Below are 22,836 nucleotides of genomic sequence, written 5' to 3'. Positions count from 1 at the left end.
TACAAAAGATACCCGTGATTCCGTCAGCTATAAAATTTAATTAACTTTCTAAGCTGGTAAAAACAGCCTTACTGTACCATCACAGTACAATGCAAATTGGCACATGAAGAGTTAAAACATGAGCTAAAGTCTGTTGCTATAATTAATATTGTTTTGTAATTTGCCAAAATGTATCAGGAAAGTTTCAAACTTATTTGAAATAACCAGTTCTTTTTGGAATAGGGAAATATTACAGTTAATGCATTTTAACTCCAGTGTGGGAGTGGCAATAAAGCCACAGTAAGTCACTCATAGTGCATAAAGGATTCAATATTGCAAAACATGGTGCACTTAAGTAGTTTGAATCCACCCACTGAAATGGATTTCTAGTCCACTAGCAGTGAATGAAGCCTGTATTTTAAAAAAGCTATGGCATTATAACTGTCTCCTGTGCTTTGAAGCAAAGAATGCTGTTATCCACCTGTTACAATACTATCAAGTATTACAGGTCGAGTACCTCTTATCCACAATCCCAAATCCCAAATCCGAAAAACTCCAAAATTTTTTGAGCGCTGACATGACGTCACAATTAGAAAATTCCACAAGACGCTAGGATGGTTCCGAGGTGATGTGCAGGTTTCTGCACACCACAGATGCTTCTGAAAAGTGACCTCACAAATGTAATGAACAGAAGTTAATGAAAAATAGAAAAACACCGTATAAAGCAACAAGTGAAGATCTCAATCGTGTATTGAAAGAGTGGATTAACATAGGCTGCTTAACAGTGTGCTGATCATGAAAGAAGTAAAGATCTATCATGACAAACTGAAGATTGAAGTTATTTGTGAATATTCAGCAGGCTGGTTGAAAAAGCATTTTTAAAGACACGGCATTAAATTTTTAAAGTGTCTACTGATCACGAAGCAGCAGAGAAATTCATTGATGAGTTTGCCAAGTTTGTCACTGATGAAAATCTAGCACTTGAACAATAGTGGCAATAATAATTCTAGTCAATGACGTTGTCACCATAGGTTGTTAATTGTTTGTATACCTTAAATAAAACTGGGGAAAAAAGTAAAACACAAATACAGTGTACTGTAAGCTGTTAATCAAAACATGGTGTTGCAGGTGGAGACAGAAAGCCTGGCATTGTTTGTTGTTGTTCAACAGTTGGGTGAGGTATTCACCTGATGCTGCTGTGATGCTTTTGTTTCCCTACATTCATTCTAGTAATGATATGTAATAATTTGTACTGTTATATGTGGTGAACAAGTGTAAGACAATGACTGCATGACTGTAGCACACAAATTCAGGGTCAGAAATGATGGCGATCCCAAGCTGTCTCATTATATATTCCAAAATCCCCCCAAAAAATCCAAAATCTGAAATGCTTCCAGCCTCAAGCACTCCAGAACGAGGGGTCACAGTTTGAGGATAAAGGGGAAGCCTTTTAGGACCGAGATTAGGAAAAACTTCTTCAAAAAGAGAGTGGTGAATCTGTGGAATTCTCTGCCACAGGAAACAGTTGAGGCCAGTTCATTGGCTATATTTAAGAGGGAGTTAGATATGGCCCTTGTGGCTACGGGGATCAGGGGGTATGGAGGGAAGGCTGGGGCGGGGTTCTGAGTTGGATGATCGGCCATGATCATAATAAATGGCGGTGCAGGCTCGAAGGGCCGAATGGCCTACTCCTGCACCTATTTTCTATGTTTCTATGTTTCAGATAAGGGGTACTCAATCTGTAATATCAGCTAAAAAGACAGGAGCTTTAAGATTGAGTAATGTTAAACCTTTGGTTGGCTGTTGGCAATCATAATTATTAATTGTTGACAATTTGGCAGATACCAAAGAAGAACCAAATTGTAGCATAATTATTACTTCTGGTACAGAGATCAATATTATACATTGACATAATGTGTCAATGGCACGTATCAAAGTTCAAAGTACATTTATAATCAAAGTGTGTATTCTATATACAACCTTAAGATTCATCTCCTTACAGGCAGCCACTAAACAAAGAAACCCAAAAGAACTCATTAAAAAAGAGACCGTCAAACATCCAATGTGCAGAGACAGAAAATAAACAAATCATTCAAACAATAATAGTAAGCAAAATAGCATTCAGAATGAAAGTGAGTCCACAGACACGAAGCCGGGTATCACTGCAGCCAGAGAAGGCCACAACCTCAGTCCAGCGCAGAGCCAAGTAAATGCGGCAGAGCAACGAGCAGAACTGGCCCAACCCCGCCTCTGATCCTGACACCCTGCCTTTTCAATTTGGCATTTAAATTATCCAAACATCAGGTCGTTCCTCGCTGGAGGATCCAGGTCCTGTCACTTCGATATTTTCTGGGCCTGGACCTCGCCGCCACGTTTTGGCCTTTCCAAGTGGGCCTAGCATTTAGGCCAACTAAACCTCAGATCTTTTCTCACTCTCAGTTTTAGTGGGCAGGCCTTCCCTCTGCTTGCCTCATCTGCCTCGCCTCCACTCACCTTCACTTGCTTCTCTATTGTTTGTGGTGATCTTTACCAGTAATTTTTAGCAGAAGAAGTGTTAATAATAAAGTAAAATGGTGACAGCAAACGATTCCTCAGGCGACATCTTTCAGTTAAGAATCTCTTCAACTATTTCACTTTCTCTACGTCTTCTGCTTGTTCTTTTTACCTTGACTGTGTTATGAAAACTTTTGGAGCCAGTGCCATGCAGTTTTGAATTTGATGGAGTGATCTAGCGCTCTGCTGTGGCCGGAGAGCTGCTTCATGAAGAAGGCCAGAGAGGTCACCCAAAAAGGACTGAGAACACAATCTGACTCATGGAAAAGAACAGAGATGGGGTGCAGGGTTATGAATGACTCCATTTTGAAGCGTTGAGGATGATTGAAACATCGGGGTGAATGTGGAGGGGGTCAGTGATCACTCTCAACAGAGGCCACTGGGGCAACGATCAGTAGCCAGGTCAGTGGCAGTCAGACCCAGAGTGGTGGACCCTCTTCACAGAAGGATGAGATTGTGCGGCCGCTCTCCTTGACTGCTGACAGAAAGATGATTTCAGTGTTCTGAGATTTATGTGATTATTGGACTGTACTTTATATTGGCCTCCTTCAGTTTTCCCTGGCTGGCTGGTGGCATAGTGGCATCAGTGCTGGACTTTGGAGCAAAGGCTCCAGAGTTCAAATCCAGCCAGCTCCCTTGCATACTTTCCATCCCTGCTGGGTTGAGTGTAGAGCTAGCAACTCAGCCTCATAAAAATAAGAAAGCCTGCTAAAAAAAACACCGTCATGACAGCATCCCGGTGACTCCACTCAGAGTTAAGGGCTTTCTTCTTCTTCCTTCAGTTTTCCAGTGTTTTCTTTCTTGTGGGTGATGTTAGTTTTTGTGAGAGGGTGGGATTGGGTATTTGGGGTCTGATCTTCTTGTTGGCATTTTTCTGCATGGACAATCTGTTAGCTTTTTATTTGAGGGGTTGGGGATTTGATGCTGTTGTCACTGTTTTTTTTCTCTGTGAGGGAGGGTGGCTTTCAGAGTTTGTGAGTTTTGATTCCTTTTCATTTTCGTGCCGGGCTGTTGGTGGGGGAGTTGATGTTTTCTTTCAACATTTCCCATGGTTTTTCTGTATTTTATGGCTATCTGGAGAAAACAAATATCAGAGTTGTATTATATGTACATACTTTGTCAATAAAACGAACCTTTGAACCTTTGATTTAGTTGTATTCTTTGTTTTGTTTGCTGCTGATAAGTAGTCACTGGGCTTCACGAGCTCCATCTTAAACTGGAAGTGTTTTTTGAATAATACCTTTTAATCATTCCTTTGCAGAAAATGGAATTGTCGTGAATAACTGACACTAATCTCAGCAAGGGAATGAGAAAGTGTCAATTTAACCTAGGTCAGAACTAATGCAGAAAATTCTTCTCCAGAGTAAGGAACAATATTGTTTGTATTCTGCATACAAAATATAGTACACTATGACCTTCTTTTACATGGTTATTTAAATAACAGTTACTCCAGTTTTGTTTTCAACTATACATACGCATGGGGAGGGGATTTGTAAGATTGAATAGAAGGAGGACCAGTTGTATTTTTGCTTATGACACTGGTATTTACAATACACAGCTGTGCCACCTGCCCTTCAGCTGTGTCTCTTGGTGGACTTGCTACTTGACAATCAAGAGAGAACTATTAGGAAGCTAGCAACCCTGGAGCAAGTGAAAGGCCTATCAACTCTATTATATTTTCCTTCTTCCAAAAGAAAATACCTGGGCCTCAACTGGCAATTGACATGATTGAAATCAAAAATCCATCATCTGCCTTAATTTGCTTTGTGCATTAGAGCTAGCACATTGTTTATTGTATAAGAAAGGGTATAACTTTGAAATTTGACAAACAATTGAATCATCTATATTTTCCTCACACTTCTGAACATGCTACTTACTGTTAATGGTTCTTATAATATTGAATCTGTCACTGCTAGTCATTTGTTTAACTTCCTTTAAAACATCAAATAAGGTGGAACATGCTTATAATTTTCTTAATTGGAATGCTATTTTAATTTTCTCAATTTAAAGCAAGTGTAAAACTCTGAAACAAGCCAGCAAATTTTCAGATTTGGAACTGAACAGGGTAATTTGTTAAAGCTGGAATTTTTCACTGAAGTCTGCAGCATCAAGTCCATTATTACTTGAAGCATGACAGGAAAAAGGAGCATAAATACTTAGAAGTGCAGCCTTGAAGTTTTGAGAGTGAAGGACAAAAGTTCTTTTGAGTAAGATGAATGTGAAAGTCATTTGTCACAGTGAAAAATGAGATTACCCTCACAGAAGCAAGGATCACAGTCACCTACACAAACCTCATGATTCCCACTGCAAGGGTTGACTTCCCAGCTTGTGATCTCCATAATACCCTATTCTGTGCAACTAATGGTTTTATCTGCTTCATGTCACTACCATTTAAAAATGACACTGGTTGATGGTTCATTCTTTCTCCCAAGGAAGGACAGATATATTGTTGAGATACAGTTTAGCAGAGGGAAAGAAAGGCTACATGGCTAGAATACAACAAAGTGAAATATGGAATGCCTTACTAGTTCATTACAAAAAGCCAGACTGATTTTTTTCAGGTAGTCCTTACCGTGACTGAAAATGGCTAATATGCAATCTTTCTTGGTTGTTAATAACCATACTTCCACCTTCCAGTTCAATATACGCTTGTCTTAATTCTCCCCCAGTAGTCTCCCCTCACCTGCTATGTATGGAAATATTGGTCTAATTTTCCTGAGCCTCCCAATCTTGAGGTTGGAATGTAAGGCAAGGTGATGCCTCTGAACTCGTACAGTTCAGCTATGAATCTAGCAGGCCTTCTCTGTTTATTTCCCACGGTAGGGGATTCTAGGACAAGGGGACATGACATCAGGTTTGAAGGACGCCCTTTTAGAACAGAGGTGAGGAGAAATTACTTTAGTCAGAAGGTTGTAAGTCTGTGGAATTTGTTGCCACGGGCGGCTGTGGAGGCCAAGTTATTGGGTGTATTTAAAGCAGAGGTAGATAGATTCTTGGTTAGCCAGGGCATCAAAGGGTATGGGGTGAAGGCTGGGGAGTGGGGATGACTGGAAGAGTTGGATCAGCCCATGATTGAATGGCAGAGCAGACTTGACAGTCTGAATGACCTACTTCTGCTCCTATATCTTATGGTCTGGGGTGGAGTCTAAACTAATAAAATTTTCTAAATGATTTAAAATGTCTCTTGAGAAGCATGAAGAAGTATTAAAATTGCATTAACTGCTTTTAAAAATTAAGAACATTTTACTTAAAAATTAAAGCATGTGTTAGTTTCTCTTCTAATATTCTTCTGGTTCTAAGTTTTCTTTTTCAAATGACAATTTATATTAATCCTATGCCAGGTGTGGCCAGTATAGAATTACAGAGGTGGTTTCCTCACATAAACGTTTGTAAATCCCAGCACAATTCAGCTCACCCAATGGACTACAGAGTTCAATAAAGGAGATCAGGGAAAGATGTGACATTACCATGTCTCAGCTTGTCCTGAGATCTTGTTGGGGCTGCGTAAGGCTGAGATGTACTAACCAACAAGCTACTGAATTCTGGCAATGCCTTTTCAAACTGCCAGCCAGAGCTAAGATATTCGAGCCAAATACATAATTAATTAGCTGCTTGTTATTCTCCTCCTTTAACAGAAAATCTGACTCGATTTTGGCCCTTGATGAAACTGCTCAGGCAAATATATGCTTGTCTTTAATAAATATTGCCAATTTCAGGTAATCCCATTTATATATTATAATATTAAATACTTAGCAATCATGGCAATATATAACTGTATGCCACTTTAATTGTTTAGTATGACACTAAGATGCTTCATAAGTATTTTTTTAAATAATGGTTTTACTTTTTGTTTAATTAAAACACAACCTTCTAATTCAGAGGAAGTTATTATTATTTATTAATTCTTCTCCTTAGAAGCTCTCGGTCCTCAGTAAAACATTATCATTTATAACTTCCAAAGTTGTTTTAGTTTTCACACTATCCAAAGTTCAAAGTTAATTTATTATCAAAGTACACATCTATCACATTATACAACACTGAGATTCATTTTCATGCAGGCATACTCAATAAATCCATGACAGAATAACAACCATAATAGAATCAAAGAAAGAAAACACCACCTTGTGTGTTCAACCAATGTTCAAAAGACAACAAACTCTCCAATACAAAGAGAAAGAAATAATAATAATAATAATAATGATAAATAAACAATAAAATTTGAGAATATGAGATGGAGAGTCCTTGAAAGTAAGCCCATAGGCTGTAGGAACATTTCAATAATAGGGCAGTGGAATTAAGTAAGGTTATCCTGTTTGGTTCAAAAGCCCAGTGGTTGTAGGGTAACAACTGTTCCTGAATCTTGAGGTTCTTATATCTTCTTCCTGATGCCAGTAGTGCAAAGAGGACATGACATGGATGGTGGGGGTCTCTAATGGTAGATGCTGCTTACTTGCAACAAGGCTTCAAGTAGATGTGCTCATTAGTGGGGAGGGCTTTACCCATGATGGACTGGGGTATATCCACTACTTTTTATAGGATTTTCCAGTCAAAGGCATTGGTGTTTCCATACCAGTCTGTGATGCAGCCGGTCAATATATTCTCCATTACTCATCTATAGAAGTTTGTCAAAGTTTTAGATGTCATACTGAATCTTCACAAACTCGTAAGAAAGTAGAGGCACTGCCATGCTTTCTTCATAATTGCACATATGCTGGGCCCAGGACAGATCCTCTGAACTGATAACACCAAGGAATGTAAAGTTACTACCCCTCGCCACCTCAGATCCCCTGATGAGCACTGGCTTATGGATCTCTGGTCTTCTCCTCCTGAAGTCTCTAATCAGCTCCTTGTCGTGCTGATATTGAGTAAGAATTTGTTGTTATGGCACTACTCAGCCAGATTTTCAATCTCCCTCCTATATGCAGACTCGTTAACACCTTTGATTCAGCCTATGTCAGTGGGGCCATCAGTAAACTTGAAAATGCCATTGGATCCGTACTCAGACACAGTCATGAGTGTGGACCAGGTGGCTAAGCACACAGCCTTGTGGTGCACCTGTGCTGATGGAAATCATAAAGGAGATGTTGTTGCCAATCCAAACTGACGCTGGTCTGCAAGTGAGGAAATGGAGGATTCAATTGCACAAAGAGGCATTGAGGCCAAGGTTTTGAAGCTTATTGATAATTTTGAGGAGATGATGGTATTGAATGCTGAGCTGTAGTCAACAAAGAGCATCCTGATGTATGTACTTTTGCTGTCCAGATGTTCCATGGTATTCATAAATCTAATGTAGCACTTTCTACAAACAGACAACAGAAACATTGAATTCTCCAATTTCAGGCAAACTGTTCCCACTCTGTCCTTTCTCTCTCTTCTCCCCTAATCTACCTAGTTCCCCTTATCCCAACTTCCTCCCCTCCTCCATCCACTCCATCTGCCTTTCACTTACGCACTTCATCCATTGGGTGTCCACCCCTATTGTCACCACCCTCCCATCTCACCATCTTTTTTGATTCCATGCCCCACTTCCCATCCTCTGTCACCATTTCCACTCTTTCCTCCATCCTCCTCTCCTTGCCAACACCACCCCTTCCCCTCGGCTCTTTACACTGGCTATCTCTACTCTACACCCAATTGCCACTTTATTAGGTACATTTCTGTACCTGCTCATTAATGCAAATATCTAATCAGCCAATCATGTGCAGCAACTTAATGCCCAGAGGTTCAGTTGGTGTTCAAACAAAATATCAGAATGGGGAAGTAATGTAACCTAGGTAGTTTTGACAGTGGAACAATTGTTGGCAGCAGAAGGGGGTGGTTTGAGCATCTCAGAAACTGCTGATCTCCTGGAATTTTTACACACAACAGTCTTTAGATATTACAGAGAATTGTGTAAACAATGAAAAACACCCAGTGTGCAGCCATTCTGTAGGCAAAAACTCTTGTTACTGAGAGAGGTCAGAGGAGAATGGCCAGACTGGTTCAAGCTGACAAGAAGGCAATAGTAACTTAAATAACTGTGCATTACAACAGTAGTGTGACTAAGAGCATCTCTGAATGTACAACATGTGGAATTATGAAGTGGATGGGCTACAACAGCAGAAAGCTATGAACATACACTCAATCAACACAAATAAAAATTGCTGATGAACGCAGCAGGCCAGGAAGCATCTCTAGGAAGAGGTACAGTCGACGTTTCGGGCCGAGACCCTTTGTCAGGACAAACTGAAAGAAGAGCTAGTAAGAGATTTGAAAGTGGGAGGGGGAGGGGGAGATCCAAAATGATAGGAGAAGACAGGAGGGGGAGGGATGGAGCCAAGAGCTGGACAGTTGATTGGCAAAAGGGATATGAGAGGATCATGGGTGAAGCCCAGAGGATGGGCAAGGAGTATAGTGAGAGGGACAGAGGGAGAAAAAAGAGAGAGAGAAAAAGAATATATATAGATAAACAAACAAATAACGGATGGGGTACGAGGGGAAGGAGGGGCATTAACAGAAGTTAGAGAAGTCAATGTTCATGCCATCAGGTTGGAGGCTACCCAGACGGAATATAAGGTGTTGTTCCTCCAACCTAAGTGTGGCTTCCTCTTGACAGTAGAGGAGGCCGTGGATAGACATATCAGAATGGGAATGGGACGTAGAATTAAAATGTGTGTCCACTGGGAGATTCTGCTTCTCTGGCGGACAACATATATATTCTTTTTCTCTCTCTCCTTTTTCTCCCTCTGTCCCTCTCACTATACTCCTTGCCCATCCTCTGGGCTTCACCCCTCCCCTGTTCTTTCTCCCTAGGCCTTCCGTCCCATGATCATTTTATATCCCTTTTGCCAATCAACTGTCCAGCTCTTGGCTCCGTCCCTCCCCCTCCTGTCTTCTCCTATCATTTTGGATCTCCCTCTCCCCCTCCCACTTTCAAATCTCTCACTAGCTCTTCTTTCAGTTAGTCCTGACGAAGGGTCTCGGCCCAAAACGTCGACTGTACCTCTTCCTAGAGATGCTACCTGGCCTGCTGCATTCACCAGCAATTTTTATGTGTGTTGCTTAAAATTCCAGCATCTGCATGTTTCCTCGTGTTTGCGAACATACACTCAGTAGCTACTTTATTAGGTAAAGTGGCCACTGAGTGTATGTTTCAGTCAGATTAAGGGCCTCAACTAAAAATATCAACTTTTTTCTTCCACAGATGCTGCCTGACCTGCGGAGTTCCTCCAGCACCATGGTTGTTGCTCCAGGTTCCAGCAGCTGCAGTCTCTTGTTCGAAGTTGAAAGTTTAAAGTAAATTTATTATCAAAGTACATGTATGTCACCACAAACAACCCTGAGACTTGATTTCTTTCGGGCATACACAGTAAACCCAAGAAACACAATGGAATCAATGAAGGACCGTACTAAATAGGACAGACAAATATCCAATGTGCAAAAGACAACAAACTGTGGAAACAAGAAAGAAAGAAAGAAAGAAGCAATGAACATTGAAAGCATGAGATGAAGAGTCCTTGAAAGTGAGGCTATAGGTTATGGAAACAGTTCCTTGATGGGATGAGTGAAATTATCTCCTCAGGTTCAATAGCCTGATGGTTGACGGGTAATAACTGATCCTGAACCTGGTGGTGTGAGTGCTAAGAACAGCAGTGAGAAGTGAGCATGTCTTGGGTGGTTGGGGTCCTTGATGATGGACCATTTTTACATTATACTAATTTAATTCTATTCACGGATCCTTAGATTTTAAACAGAGTTTCTATTGTTTAAAAATATCATCTAAAAGTAGTCTGTTAGGATTCATAGTAGTTGCGACATTTCTTATATTACAAGCAATAATATTTAATATGTCATAAAACTTAAAATGTTGGGGTAATACAGTAGTGTAGTGGTTAGAACAACACTTTACAGTACAGATGACCTGGGTTCTATTCCTGCCGCTATGTGTAAGGAGTTTGTACGTTCTCCCCGTGACCACATGGGTTTCCTCCAGGTGCTCCGGTTTCCTCCCACAGTCCAAAAATGCTCTGGTTGGTAGGTTAATTGGTCATTGTAAACTGTCCCGTGATTGGACTAGGATTAATTCAGTGGACAGCTGGGTGGCACGGCTCAATGGCCCGGAATGTCCTATTCCGCCCTATATATTAATAAACCTTTGGAGGCACTCTGATGTCTTCAAATGCACTACAAAAAATGCCTTCCTTTTCTCTTTATTAAATTTGTACACCTACTTCTCTGCCTGTAAACAGGCAGAACACCATACAGATGGCCAAATGTCGGTGGCAAAATGATGAATAACATATAAATTAACTATAAAATACTTGAAATAGTTCACATGGCTGCAACTTTGAAAACATCATTCTACATTGAAGTACATTTAAGTATCAATGAGGTAATGAAACAGACAGTGTTCAGTTGTGGACTCCTTAACAAAGAGGTTTATTACACAGTATTGAGTACCATAAAAGCAAAATGCACACATTTAAATTTACATACGTGTTGCAGGTTGAGATCCTCTTTTGTTTCTGGTGCATGTTGGAAGACCACAAGCTCAACATTATGATTCCCCACAAATCCTTGCAATGGACAAATGTAGGTCCCCTGCAAACAGAAACAGGTGAATTGATTATGGGGAGCAAGGACATGGCAGACCAATTGAATAATTACTTTGGTTCTGTCTTCACTAAGGAGGACATAAATAATCTTCCAGAAATAGTAAGGGACAGAGGGTCCAGTGAGATGGAGGAACTGAGCGAAATACATGTTAGTAGGGAAGTGGTGTTAGGTAAATTGAAGGGATTGAAGGCAGATAAATCCCCAGGGCCAGATGGTCTGCATCCCAGAGTGCTTAAGGAAGTGGCCCAAGAAATAGTGGATGCATTAGTGATAATTTTTCAAAACTCGTTAGATTCTGGACTAGTTCCTGAGGATTGGAGGGTGGCTAATGTAACCCCACTTTTTAAAAAAGGAGGGAGAGAGAAACCGGGGAATTATAGGCCGGTTAGCCTAACGTCGGTGGTGGGGAAACTGCTGGAGTCAGTTATCAAGGATGTGATAACAGCACATTTGGAAAGCGGTGAAATGATCGGACAAAGTCAGCATGGATTTGTGAAAGGAAAATCATGTCTGACGAATCTCATAGAATTTTTTGAGGATGTAACTAGTAGAGTGGATAGGGGAGAACCAGTGGATGTGGTATATTTGGATTTTCAAAAGGCTTTTGACAAGGTCCCACATAGGAGATTAGTGTGCAAACTTAAAGCACACAGTATTGGGGGTAAGGTATTGGTGTGGGTGGAGAATTGGTTAGCAGACAGGAAGCAAAGAGTGGGAATAAACGGGACCTTTTCAGAATGGCAGGCGGTGACTAGTGGGGTACCGCAAGGCTCAGTGCTGGGCCCCCAGTTGTTTACAATATATATTAATGACTTGGATGAGGGAATTAAATGCAGCATCTCCAAGTTTGCGGATGACACGAAGCTGGGTGGCAGTGTTAGCAGTGAGGAGGATGCTAAGAGGATGCAGGGTGACTTGGATAGGTTGGGTGAGTGGGCAAACTCATGGCAGATGCAATTTAATGTGGATAAATGTGAAGTTATCCACTTTGGTGGCAAAAATAGGAAAACAGATTATTATCTGAATGGTGGCCGATTAGGAAAAGGGGAGGTGCAACGAGACCTGGGTGTCATTATACACCAGTCATTGAAAGTGGGCATGCAGGTACAGCAGGCGGTGAAAAAGGCGAACGGTATGCTGGCATTTATAGCGAGAGGATTCGAGTACAGGAGCAGGGAGGTACTACTGCAGTTGTACAAGGCCTTGGTGAGACCACACCTGGAGTATTGTGTGCAGTTTTGGTCCCCTAATCTGAGGAAAGACATCTTTGCCATAGAGGGAGTACAAAGAAGGTTCACCAGATTGATTCCTGGGATGGCAGGTCTTTCATATGAAGAAAGACTGGATGAACTGGGCTTGTACTCGTTGGAATTTAGAAGATTGAGGGGGGATCTGATTGAAACGTATAAGATCCTAAAGGGATTGGACAGGCTAGATGCAGGAAGATTGTTCCCGATGTTGGGGAGGTCTAGAACGAGGGGTCACAGTTTGAGGATAGAGGGGAAGCCTTTTAGGACCGAGGTTAGGAAAAACTTCTTCACACAGAGAGTGGTGAATCTGTGGAATTCTCTGCCACAGCAAACTGTTGAGGCCAGTTCATTAGCTATGTTTAAAAGGAAGTTAGATATGGCCCTTGTGGCTACAGGGGTCAGGGGGTATGGAGGGAAGGCTGGGTTCTGAGTTGGATGATCAGCCATGATCATAATAAATGGCGGTGCAGGCTCGAAGGGCCGAATGGCCTACTCCTGCACCTATTTTCTATGTTTCTATGTTTCTATAATATTCTGTGCTGCTAGATGAATTAACTGAATTATCCTGCATGTGGCAAAGCTCTAAGTGAGATAGTTCAACATAGGGACGTTTAAAAATACATTACATTGACTTTTTTAGTAACAGGCCTTATAAATCAGTAATTGAACATGCGTTACAACAACATTTTACTATCAAGTGTTAGCAGATGAGTTGTTCGTTGCCATATGGTTGAAAATCAAACCTTACTATCATTGGTTCATTTTCATCTTGTTTCATCACAAATTTTGCACCAGTTTTCATGGTCACTTAAGCTGCAATCTCATCATCAGCCACCCATGGTCTTGAATACAGGCACGGCCATTTCCAGTCCCTTCCTGAATCCTTCACAGACCCACATTCCCTTGATTCCCTTTCTGATCCTCTCTTACCTTATCTAGTTTATAATAAACTACTCTTCGGTCCCTTACAGCCCTTTCAAACCCTCATTCGTCTCTGTCCTATTTGCCTTGAAATGTGCAGTTGTTGACGTGTTGAGCCAGTTCGGCCTTTTATGCCTGTGACTATTCTTTTTCTACCAACATGAAGAATACCTTTACCCTTTCAGATCCAGGGGTATATGTTCGAAATGATGTGATGTAAAATAAAATGATAAATTGGTTTATTATTGTCACTTGTACTGAGGTACAGTGAAAAAACTTTGTTTTGGATTCCTTCTATCCAAGTGAGTTCATTACATCAGGACATCCAGGTAGTAGAAGGGAAAAGAAGTAACAGGATGCGGTATAAATTGTTACACTTGCAGAGAATATGTCTATGAAGGTTCTCAGTCAGCTAGGCATTGTATATCAAGCAGTAGTAAATCAAGGCAACTGGACTTGCTGTGTTGTCTCGAAGACATTTCACCACTCATCTGAGAGGCTTCTTCAGTTCTAATCTATGGTGGGTAGGACAGGTAGTTTGAAAGAGGGGTCAAACAACCATCTTTGTCAAACTGGAAAACCCATCCCTGAGCAGATTTAACAGAGGGGGTGGGGTACGACACCACCAATCAGCTACTTACAATGCAGTCCTAACATGTCTACCCCGGCATTTCCAACTTCCATTCATGTAAAGATAAGACTAATGACCTTCTCATTACCTCTATGACTCTTAATGACCCGTATGTGATTGTTATACCTATAAACAAGTTACATAGTTTATAAGCTGGAAAACTACCCATCATGGATCAGAACTGAAGAGGGCTCTCGGATGAGTGGTGCAGTGTCTTCCAGACAACACAGCAAGTCTAGTTGCCTTGATTTCCTACTGCTTGATATACCTATAGAATAAGTGCAGTGCGGACAGACAATTATGTGCAAGGCCATGACAAGGTATATAATGACATCAAGAATCCATCTTATCATTCAAGGGGACCATTCAGTCACCTAATAACAGAGGATAGAAGCTGCATGAGGCTGGTATTATGTGCTTTCAGGATTTTGTTTCTTCTGCCTAATGGAAGGGGGGGGATGAGAGAATGTTCGGGATGGGAAGGATCTTTGATTATGCTGGCTCCTTTGCTGCAGCAGCAAGAAGTGCAGACAGAGTCCATAAAGGGGAAGCTGGTCTTCCTGATGTGCTGAGCTCTGCAGCTTCTTGTGGTCAAGAGCAATGCATTTGCCATGCCAAACTGTGATGCATCTGGATAAGCTGTTTACTATAGTACATCTATAAAAATCAGTGAGAAGACATGCTGTACTTATTTAGCTTTTGAGGAAGTAGAGGTCTGGTCCACTTTCTTTTGGCTATTGTCTCTATGTGCTTAGCCTACGAACTTGAAGCTCGCAACTCCCTCAACTTCAACACCATTGCTGTAGCCCGAAGCACCACCTGCTTCCTGAAGTCAGTGACCAGAGTAACCCCCAGGTTCTGTCAGCTGCGTAAGTCTAGGGAAGACAATCTCTGGCCCCACCAAACGTGTGAGGTTGAGCTGCAAAACCTCCTGTTTGGGTGGATGGTGTGTGATGTGTTCCCCTGTTACAAATCAGTACCACGAAACTACAAACAGTACACCATATGCAATTAAACGATTTAGCTTTATAATTCTTAATTTGACTAAAGGGTTAGTGAAGAAAAACAAAAAGAAATAGGACCATTTTAATGAAACAGCCTAATGTGCACAAGTTGGAGCTTACAGTTTCCGTTCCGCTTTCCCTGGGCTTCGTGGACTCCTGGCCCCACAACCAAGTTCACTCCTTTCTGGTGTCTAAAACCTCTTCTTTCTGACATCTTCTCTCATCATCTTTCGCCAAAAAAAAAAGAACCATATCACCTCGGTCTCAAGCACACAACAAGAAAAAAGCACTCCCTTCATTGGACAGCTCACATTCCAAAGCCCCCGTTATCTCTAGCCATAACCCAAACACTGCTTCGACAGAAAGACCATTACATTAGCAGTGAAACCTTTCCCAGGGTGTTATACCAGATTTTCTGTTTTGCTGACATTGAGGGAAGGTTGCACTCAAGACACCATTTCACCAAGATCTCTATCTCCTTCCTGTATTCTGATTCATCATTATCTGTTGAGTCACTGGTGTCATCTGCAAACTTGTAGTTAAAGTCAGAGAAGAATCTGGCAGATGGAGTTCAACCCGGAAAGTGTGAGGTGGTACACTTTGAAAGGACAAACTCCAAGGCAGAGTACAAAGTAAATGGCAGGATACCTGGTAGTGTGGAGCAGCAGAGGGATCTGAGGGTACATGTCCACAGATCCCTGAAAGTTGCCCCACAGGTAGATAGGGTAGTTAAGAAAGCTTATGGGGTGTTAGCTTTCATAAGTCGAGGGATAGAGTTTAAGAGTTGCGAGGTAATGATGCAGCTCTATAAAACTCTGGTTAGGCCACACTTGGAGTACTGTGTCCATTTCTGGTCGCCTCACTATAGGATGGATGTGGAAGCATTGGAAAAGGTACAGAGGAGATTTACCAGGATGGTGCCTGGTTTAGAGAGTATGCATTATGATCAGAGATTAAGGGAGCTAAGGCTTTACTCATTGGAGAGAAGGAGGATGAGAGGAGACATGATAGAGGTATACAAGATATTAAGTGGAATAGATAGAGTGGATAGCCAGCGCCCCTTCCCCAGGGCACCACTGCTCAATACAAAGAGGACATGGCTTTAAGGTAAGGGGTGGGAAGTTCAAGGGGGATATTAGAGGAAGGTTTTTTACTCAGAGAGTGGTTGGTGTGTAATGCACTGCCTGAGTCAGTGGTGGAGGCAGATACACTAGTGAAATTTAAGAGATTACTAGACAGGTACATGGAGGAATTAAGGTGGGAGTGGGGTGTTATATGGGAGGCAGGGTTTAAGGGTCGGCACAACATTGTGGGCCGAAGGGCCTGTACTGTGCTGTACTATTCTATGTTCGATGTTCTATAATCATGACTGAGGTATTGGTGCCTTTCCTTACTGATTGTGACCCATTGGTCAGGAAGGCAAAGTGAAGTACTGAGCCGCAGGTCCAGGAGACTAGAGATGAGTCTGCCTGGAATTGTAGTATTCAAGGCAGGGCTGTAATCAATAAATAGTAAGCCGATGGGGGAAAAGTCCCCCCCCCCCGCTCTCCCATTCTTCTACTCCCTTCTCTGGCCTTTCACCTCTTCTTACCTGCCCATCACTTCCCCCTGGTCCCCACCTCCTTTCTTTTCCTTTCTCCTGTAGTCTACTCTCCCTCCTATCTGACTTCTTCTCCAGCCCTTCACCTTCCCCACCCACCTGGCTTCAACTATCATCTTCTAGCCAGCCTCCTTCCCTTTCCCTCACCTTTTTTATTCTGGCATCTTCCCCCTTCCTTTGCAGTCCTGAAGAAGGGCCTCAGCCCGAAATGTTGACTATCCACTTCCATAGGTGCTGCCTGACCTGCTGAATTCCTCCAGCATTTTGTGTGTATAAGCTGATGTACAGTAGGTGTCTGTATTATCTACGTGATTAGTGTAGAACCCGGAGGTTTCATTTAACATGTGGTAAGCATTCAGTTTCCTTCAGTGGTAGGCAAATTTTAGTGGGTTGAGGTTATTTGGCAGACTGAAGCTGATGTGTGCCATGACATAATGAAGCACTTCATTATGGTGGCTGTCAGAGCCAATGGGCGATAGTCATTAACACACATTACCTTCCTTGTCTTAGGCACCGGGATGATAGTGAACCTTAAAGCAGGTGGGTATCTCGAGTAGTGGGAGATTATAAATGCCTGCAAATACACCTGCCAGCTGATCTGTGCAGGATCTGTGGACACAGTCAGGGTCTCCGCATGAGCCGGATGCTTTCCATGGGCTCATTCTCCACAAGACTGATCTGTCATGCAGCTGGTTTTATCCCATGGAACAGACCATCATTCAACTAACTCCTTGCAATATTAGTAGTATCTTCAGATGAGAATTGAAGAAAAACAAGCTACTGTTGTTAGCTATTACCAGAGCATCAATTTAGACACATCTTGCAGATCTTTTTATGCAGCTACTTGAATTTCTTATATTTAATCGAAAAATCTAAAATCAGTTGATTCTACAAAGGCTCACTCACAACTACCGTTGGGTCTAGAAATTTTAATACAAATATCTGCAGGAATATAATATTCACAGATATTTTCTGTAAAGTTCCCAGAAGCCCTAAAGATTTGGTTACTCAAGAGTTAATCGGGCAAAATACCGCTGAGATTTTAAAGGAGTTTTAAAGAATTGCTGATGATGAATAATTCAAAACCCCAAGAACTGATGAAGAATAATAATGTTCTTTCTCAGTGTGTAGGCTGTATTTTCATGTATGGCAGCTGATAAAACAGCTGAATGTGTTTTTCCTTTGCACAGGCGACATAAATCTGACAGCTGATCATTGGGCTCTCAACAAAAGGAAAGCAATAATAATAGAAATTAATGCATTTAATGGTGCCATAGTCTGCAGGAAACAGTATTACTCTATCAGGCATTGGGTTTATTGACCTTACAATAGCTAAAGATATTATACTATGCTAATGAAGCCACTGTAACTGAAACACTGATATTTAATGCATTACACTTGGGGTACATTTTTACTGATGTTAAAATACTAAATACTTAAATATTAATAGTAACATCCATCAAATGCAATAAAAAGAAGCTGCAGATTAAGCTAAGTAAGCTGTTACTACACATGTGTAAAGACAGTGATGTCAGATCCAATTAGAATAGCACCAATGATACTTTTTAAAGATAGAGTTGGATATTTTTAGATTTTATGTTTCTCTTCCACCTTACACATTATAATCTATACGTAAGCAGGAAATAGTGACCTTTCCCATCCCTCTGCCCAATTCAGCCTGCTATGGGAGCTAACCTCCAAGGGAGGAGACTCTTCCAATTTTTAAAAATTATTTGTTCTGGTGTGCTTGTCAAGCCTCATTTATACTCTTGAGACCCATCCATACGTATCACAAAAAAAAACATTTTTAAGGTACCTATGGAGGCTGATACTAAAGCACGACCTATTCCCCTCTGTCATGAGGACCATAACTCCCATTCCTATCTTTAGACAATCATTTGCCTTGTAATGAAATGTGATACCTCCATTATAAATCGGAGATAATTCACAACCAAATTTATGGAATAGATCATAAACAATACCAAGAAAGTTTAAGACCAACTACACCTCTGTGCGTGGATTTTTGATTTTAAATGTGTTGTTGTTTGCACTGAAGTGCATATACTTGGATATTCACAGGATGGTCTTTGAATCTCCCTAGATACCATGTGGTAAAATTGCTGAAAGATTGGTGCTGATTCTGAAGAAACAATGCTGAAAGTTTATTTCTACCCACAGAAAATCCATCCTCTAGATGTGGCAGTAGGGAAAGGAGCAGTATTAGTTTGAGTTCTTTTGTTAGGTTTCTTCATTTGGGAATTATGTAAATATTAGCTATCAGTAGCATCAAAGCTACTTAACTATACAGAGCATATCAAACCTAACATGGGATTTAGCACAAATGCAAAATGACCAAGTACAAAGAAGTGAGAAGAATTTTCCCCCTCAGACTGATTGATTAACTTACAAGCCAAGCAGAAGAGCTTGAATTTTTGACCCCTCATTCCTTAAAGATCAGATTTATCTTTTTACCCGCTGTCCCTTTACAAAAATGAACAAGGTTACTTGTAAATGAGTCATTTTGTTTGAGGGAAAGGTTGGTGGATGAATTTCTACTGGGACATTTCACCTTTCTGGAAATATTTGTAGTGTTGCAGTAGGAGAACTATAACAATAAATTATATTGTAAAGCATTCTAAAAAAAAGGCATTGAAACATGTTAGAATGTATTGATTACAGCATATCAAAGGCCAGGACAGGATGTGGGATAGAAGTTCAATCAAAAAGATAAGTTTTAAGAAATACCTTAAAGCAGGGCTTCCAAACCTGGGGTCCATGGACCCCTTGGTTAATGGTAGAGGTCCATGGCATCAAAAAAGGTTGGGAACCTCTGCCTTAAAGGAAAACAAGAAAGAAACAGCATTTGCCTTGACCTAGAAAATAGGCCATAATAAAATGAGGCAAGTACATGCCAAAGCTACTTACAAAGAATGGCGCTTGGTGTACTTAATTCAATTCTGATGTAACGAAGGGCTAGATTTCTAAATGTTATTTAGATGAGGTCTTTGCATTTTAAGTGGGTGGATAGACTGTTCTGACACCGCAACTTCAATTCCTCTGTAGGAAATGAAACCAGATGCAGCCCATCACAGACTGGGTCAGGGAACTAGAGCTGGGGTTGTATGTGCTCAGGAACATATTGGAAGCTGAGAACTTCACAGATGAAACTATAACTGAGGTGGCACATCCAGGGTGCAGACTTTAGATAGATGAGTGACCACTTGGAGAAGTAAGGGAAGTTGGCAGTAGGAATCCCCTGTGGCCATTCCCTTCTCAAACATGTAAACCTCTTTGGATACTGTTCAAGGTGCAGCAGCAGTTAGGTCTCTGGGATAGAGACTGGCTATGAGATTCAAGGGGAAACGGTGCACTCAGACAACTTGATAGTGATAGGAGGCTTGATAGTGAGGCGGTAGACAGTAGATTCTGTGGCTGCAGGAAAAAATGCTAGGATGGTGTGTCGCCTCCTGGATGGCTGAGCCAAGAAAGTCTCCGTGACTTGAAAACTGTTGAACAGGAAGATGAGTTGTAAATACAAGAGATTCTGCAGATGCAGGAAATCTTGAGCAATACACAAAAGGCTGAAGGAATTCAGCACATCAGCAGCCCAATGAAAGGTCTTGGTCTGAAATATTGATTGTTGATTCCCCTTCATTGATGCTGCCTGATTTGCTAAGTCCCTCTAGCATTCTGTGTGTTACAGACACGTTGTATATTTTGGTACAAACAACACGAGTAGAACAAGGAATGAGGCTCTGCAAAAAGAGCATAGGGAGTTAGGTAAGACGTTTAGAAGCAGGACCTCAAGGGTAGTGATCTCTAGGTTATTCCCAGCGCCATCTACTAATGAGGTGTGAAATAAAGGCTAGATGAATTGGTAGCTGAAAAGCTGGTGCAAGAGGCAGGGATTTATGTTCTCGCATCAGTGGGATCTCCTCTGGGGTAGAGCTAACCTGTACAAGAGGGATGAGTTCCACTTGAATCAAAGAGGGACCAATATTCCTGTAAGGAAACTGGCTATATAAGAGGGTTCAAACTAGAGTGGAAGCAATAAGAGCAAGTTTAGTAATCAGGTTAGACAGGGGCTGAGTAAAAGTAGGGGAAAGAATATCCAGTTAAACTGTAGAATATCAATTTAATGAACTTAGGCACCGAGGACTGGGATGTTATAACTTTAACAGAAACATAACTGAGAGACTGGCAAATCAATACTCCAAGATACAAATTCTACAGAGGTACAGATAAGTGAGGAGGGGGCATTCCCTTTTTGTTAAGGTAGGATGTAATAGTAGATGACAATGTCATTCTGGGGGATCACAACCAGAGAGGCCTCTGGGTAGAACTTCGAAACAAGAAGGGGTGGGTGACTCCTGGGCTGTATTATAGACCCCAGCCAAATGGCAAATGGGAACTTGTGAAGCAAGTGTGCAGATAAATTGCTCATTGTTCTAAGAATAATAGAGTTGTATAAGTGGGAGATTTTAATTTCCCTATTATTGACTGGACAACACAGAATGTAAAGGAATTGGAATGAGTAGAATTTGTGTCCAGGAAAATTTTATGAACCAATATATGGAGGGGCCTACTTGGCAAGATGCAATACTGGACCCCCTCTTGGGGTATGATGCAGGACCAATAACTGAAGTGGCAGTTTGGCTCCAGTGAGCATAACTTTATTAGTTTCAAGCTAGTGATGACAAATGTTCGAGTTATTATAAAAGGGTAGCAAGGACAAACCAGGGAACTGCAAGCTAATCAGACTGATGTCAGTTGTGGGGAGTTACTGAAGGGGGATCTGAGGGACAGGATCTATCACAGTCTGATTAGAAAATATCAGCATGGCTTTGTATGAGGAAAGTCATTGTTGATAAAACATAGAATTCTTTGAAGAGGTATTCAAAAAAAAGTAGGCAAGGTTAAGCAGTTGTTGTTTATTTGGACAACATTCAAGAACAGGCCTGAATGATAGGCTGGTCTGGAAGGTTAATTCTCATGAAATCCAGGGAGAGCTAGTTAGATGGATTCAAAACTTCCCCAAAGGTCGGAAACAGATGGTGGTAGTTAAAGAAGTTATTTCTCAGAATGGTGGCCAATGGCCAGTGATGTGCTGCAGGAGTCAGTTAGTTGTTGTTCCTTTTCGCTCCTTGGGAACTCTGCTGTTAATAGTAGAGGTCTATAGCAGAGCAGAGGGGCCTTGGACTACAAGTGCACTGTTTATTGAAAGCAGCATTGCAGGTCAACAACATGGCTTAAAAAAAGAAATTAGCACAGTGGTCTTCATCAGAATAGCATTGAGCGTCAGAGTTGGGACGTTATGTTGCTTTTCGATAGGTTGTTGGTGAGCAAACACTTAGTGTATGATGTACAGCAGGGGTCCCAACTTTTTCCACACCACGTACCAGTTTAATATTAACAATATTCTTGCAGACCAGCCGACCAGGGCTGGGTGGGGGGGGGGGGTGCGGGTGTTAATCATGACCAGAATATAGGTGATAGGTCAACTATAAGTCACTTATAAGTGGCTAATACACTCAATTTCATTTCTAAAGGGGTTTATGTAACAAATTTAATATTAAACACACTGCGCATATTTTCCTCGCATGAATATAGTGATAAGTCAATTATAACAGTGGTTCCCAAGCCTCCGGGCCGCGGACTGATACATTGCCGTGAATAATGCAGCAGTACAGCGGTAGCCAGAATGCACCCTGCTCATCTTTAAGAAAGAAGCCGAAATAAACAAGCTAATTGATTAGGTGCTGCCCGGCATGTAAATGTCAGCCCAGATCAGAGGCAATGCAATCGGCAATCGCCTCTGATCTTGGCTGACATTTACGTGCCGGGTGGCACCTAATTAATTAGCTTGTTTATTTCGGCTTTTTTCTTAAAGATGTGCTGGGTGTGTTCCGGTTACCGCTGTACCGCTGCATTCTTCGCGGCCCGGAGGTTGGGGACCACTGAATTATAAGTCACTTATAAGTCAATAGCATCATAACATTTTAAGTAATGTTTGGATATTAAACACAGCGCATATTTTCCTCGTATGAACATATAAAATCTTTGCAACACACCAATATTGCTGAATCAGTGGGAGGCCTGGGCTTGTTTTCCTGCAACAAGACAGTCCCATCGAGGGGTGATGGGAGACAACGATACTCGAAGGAGATTCCTTATGTCCAGTCTATTCCGCAATTTAGTTTTCATTGCATTCATTGCAGAAAACTCCACTTCGCAGCAATATGATGTTGGAAATGGAGGAACGTTTTCAGTGCTTTCGTGGCTATCTCAGGATATTCAGCCTTG

This window comes from Mobula hypostoma, chromosome 4 (genome assembly GCF_963921235.1).
Source record: "Mobula hypostoma chromosome 4, sMobHyp1.1, whole genome shotgun sequence".
NCBI classification, from domain to species: domain Eukaryota; kingdom Metazoa; phylum Chordata; class Chondrichthyes; order Myliobatiformes; family Myliobatidae; genus Mobula; species Mobula hypostoma.
The sequence above is the reverse complement of the archived record's forward strand: the minus strand, read 5'-3'. Positions refer to the sequence as shown.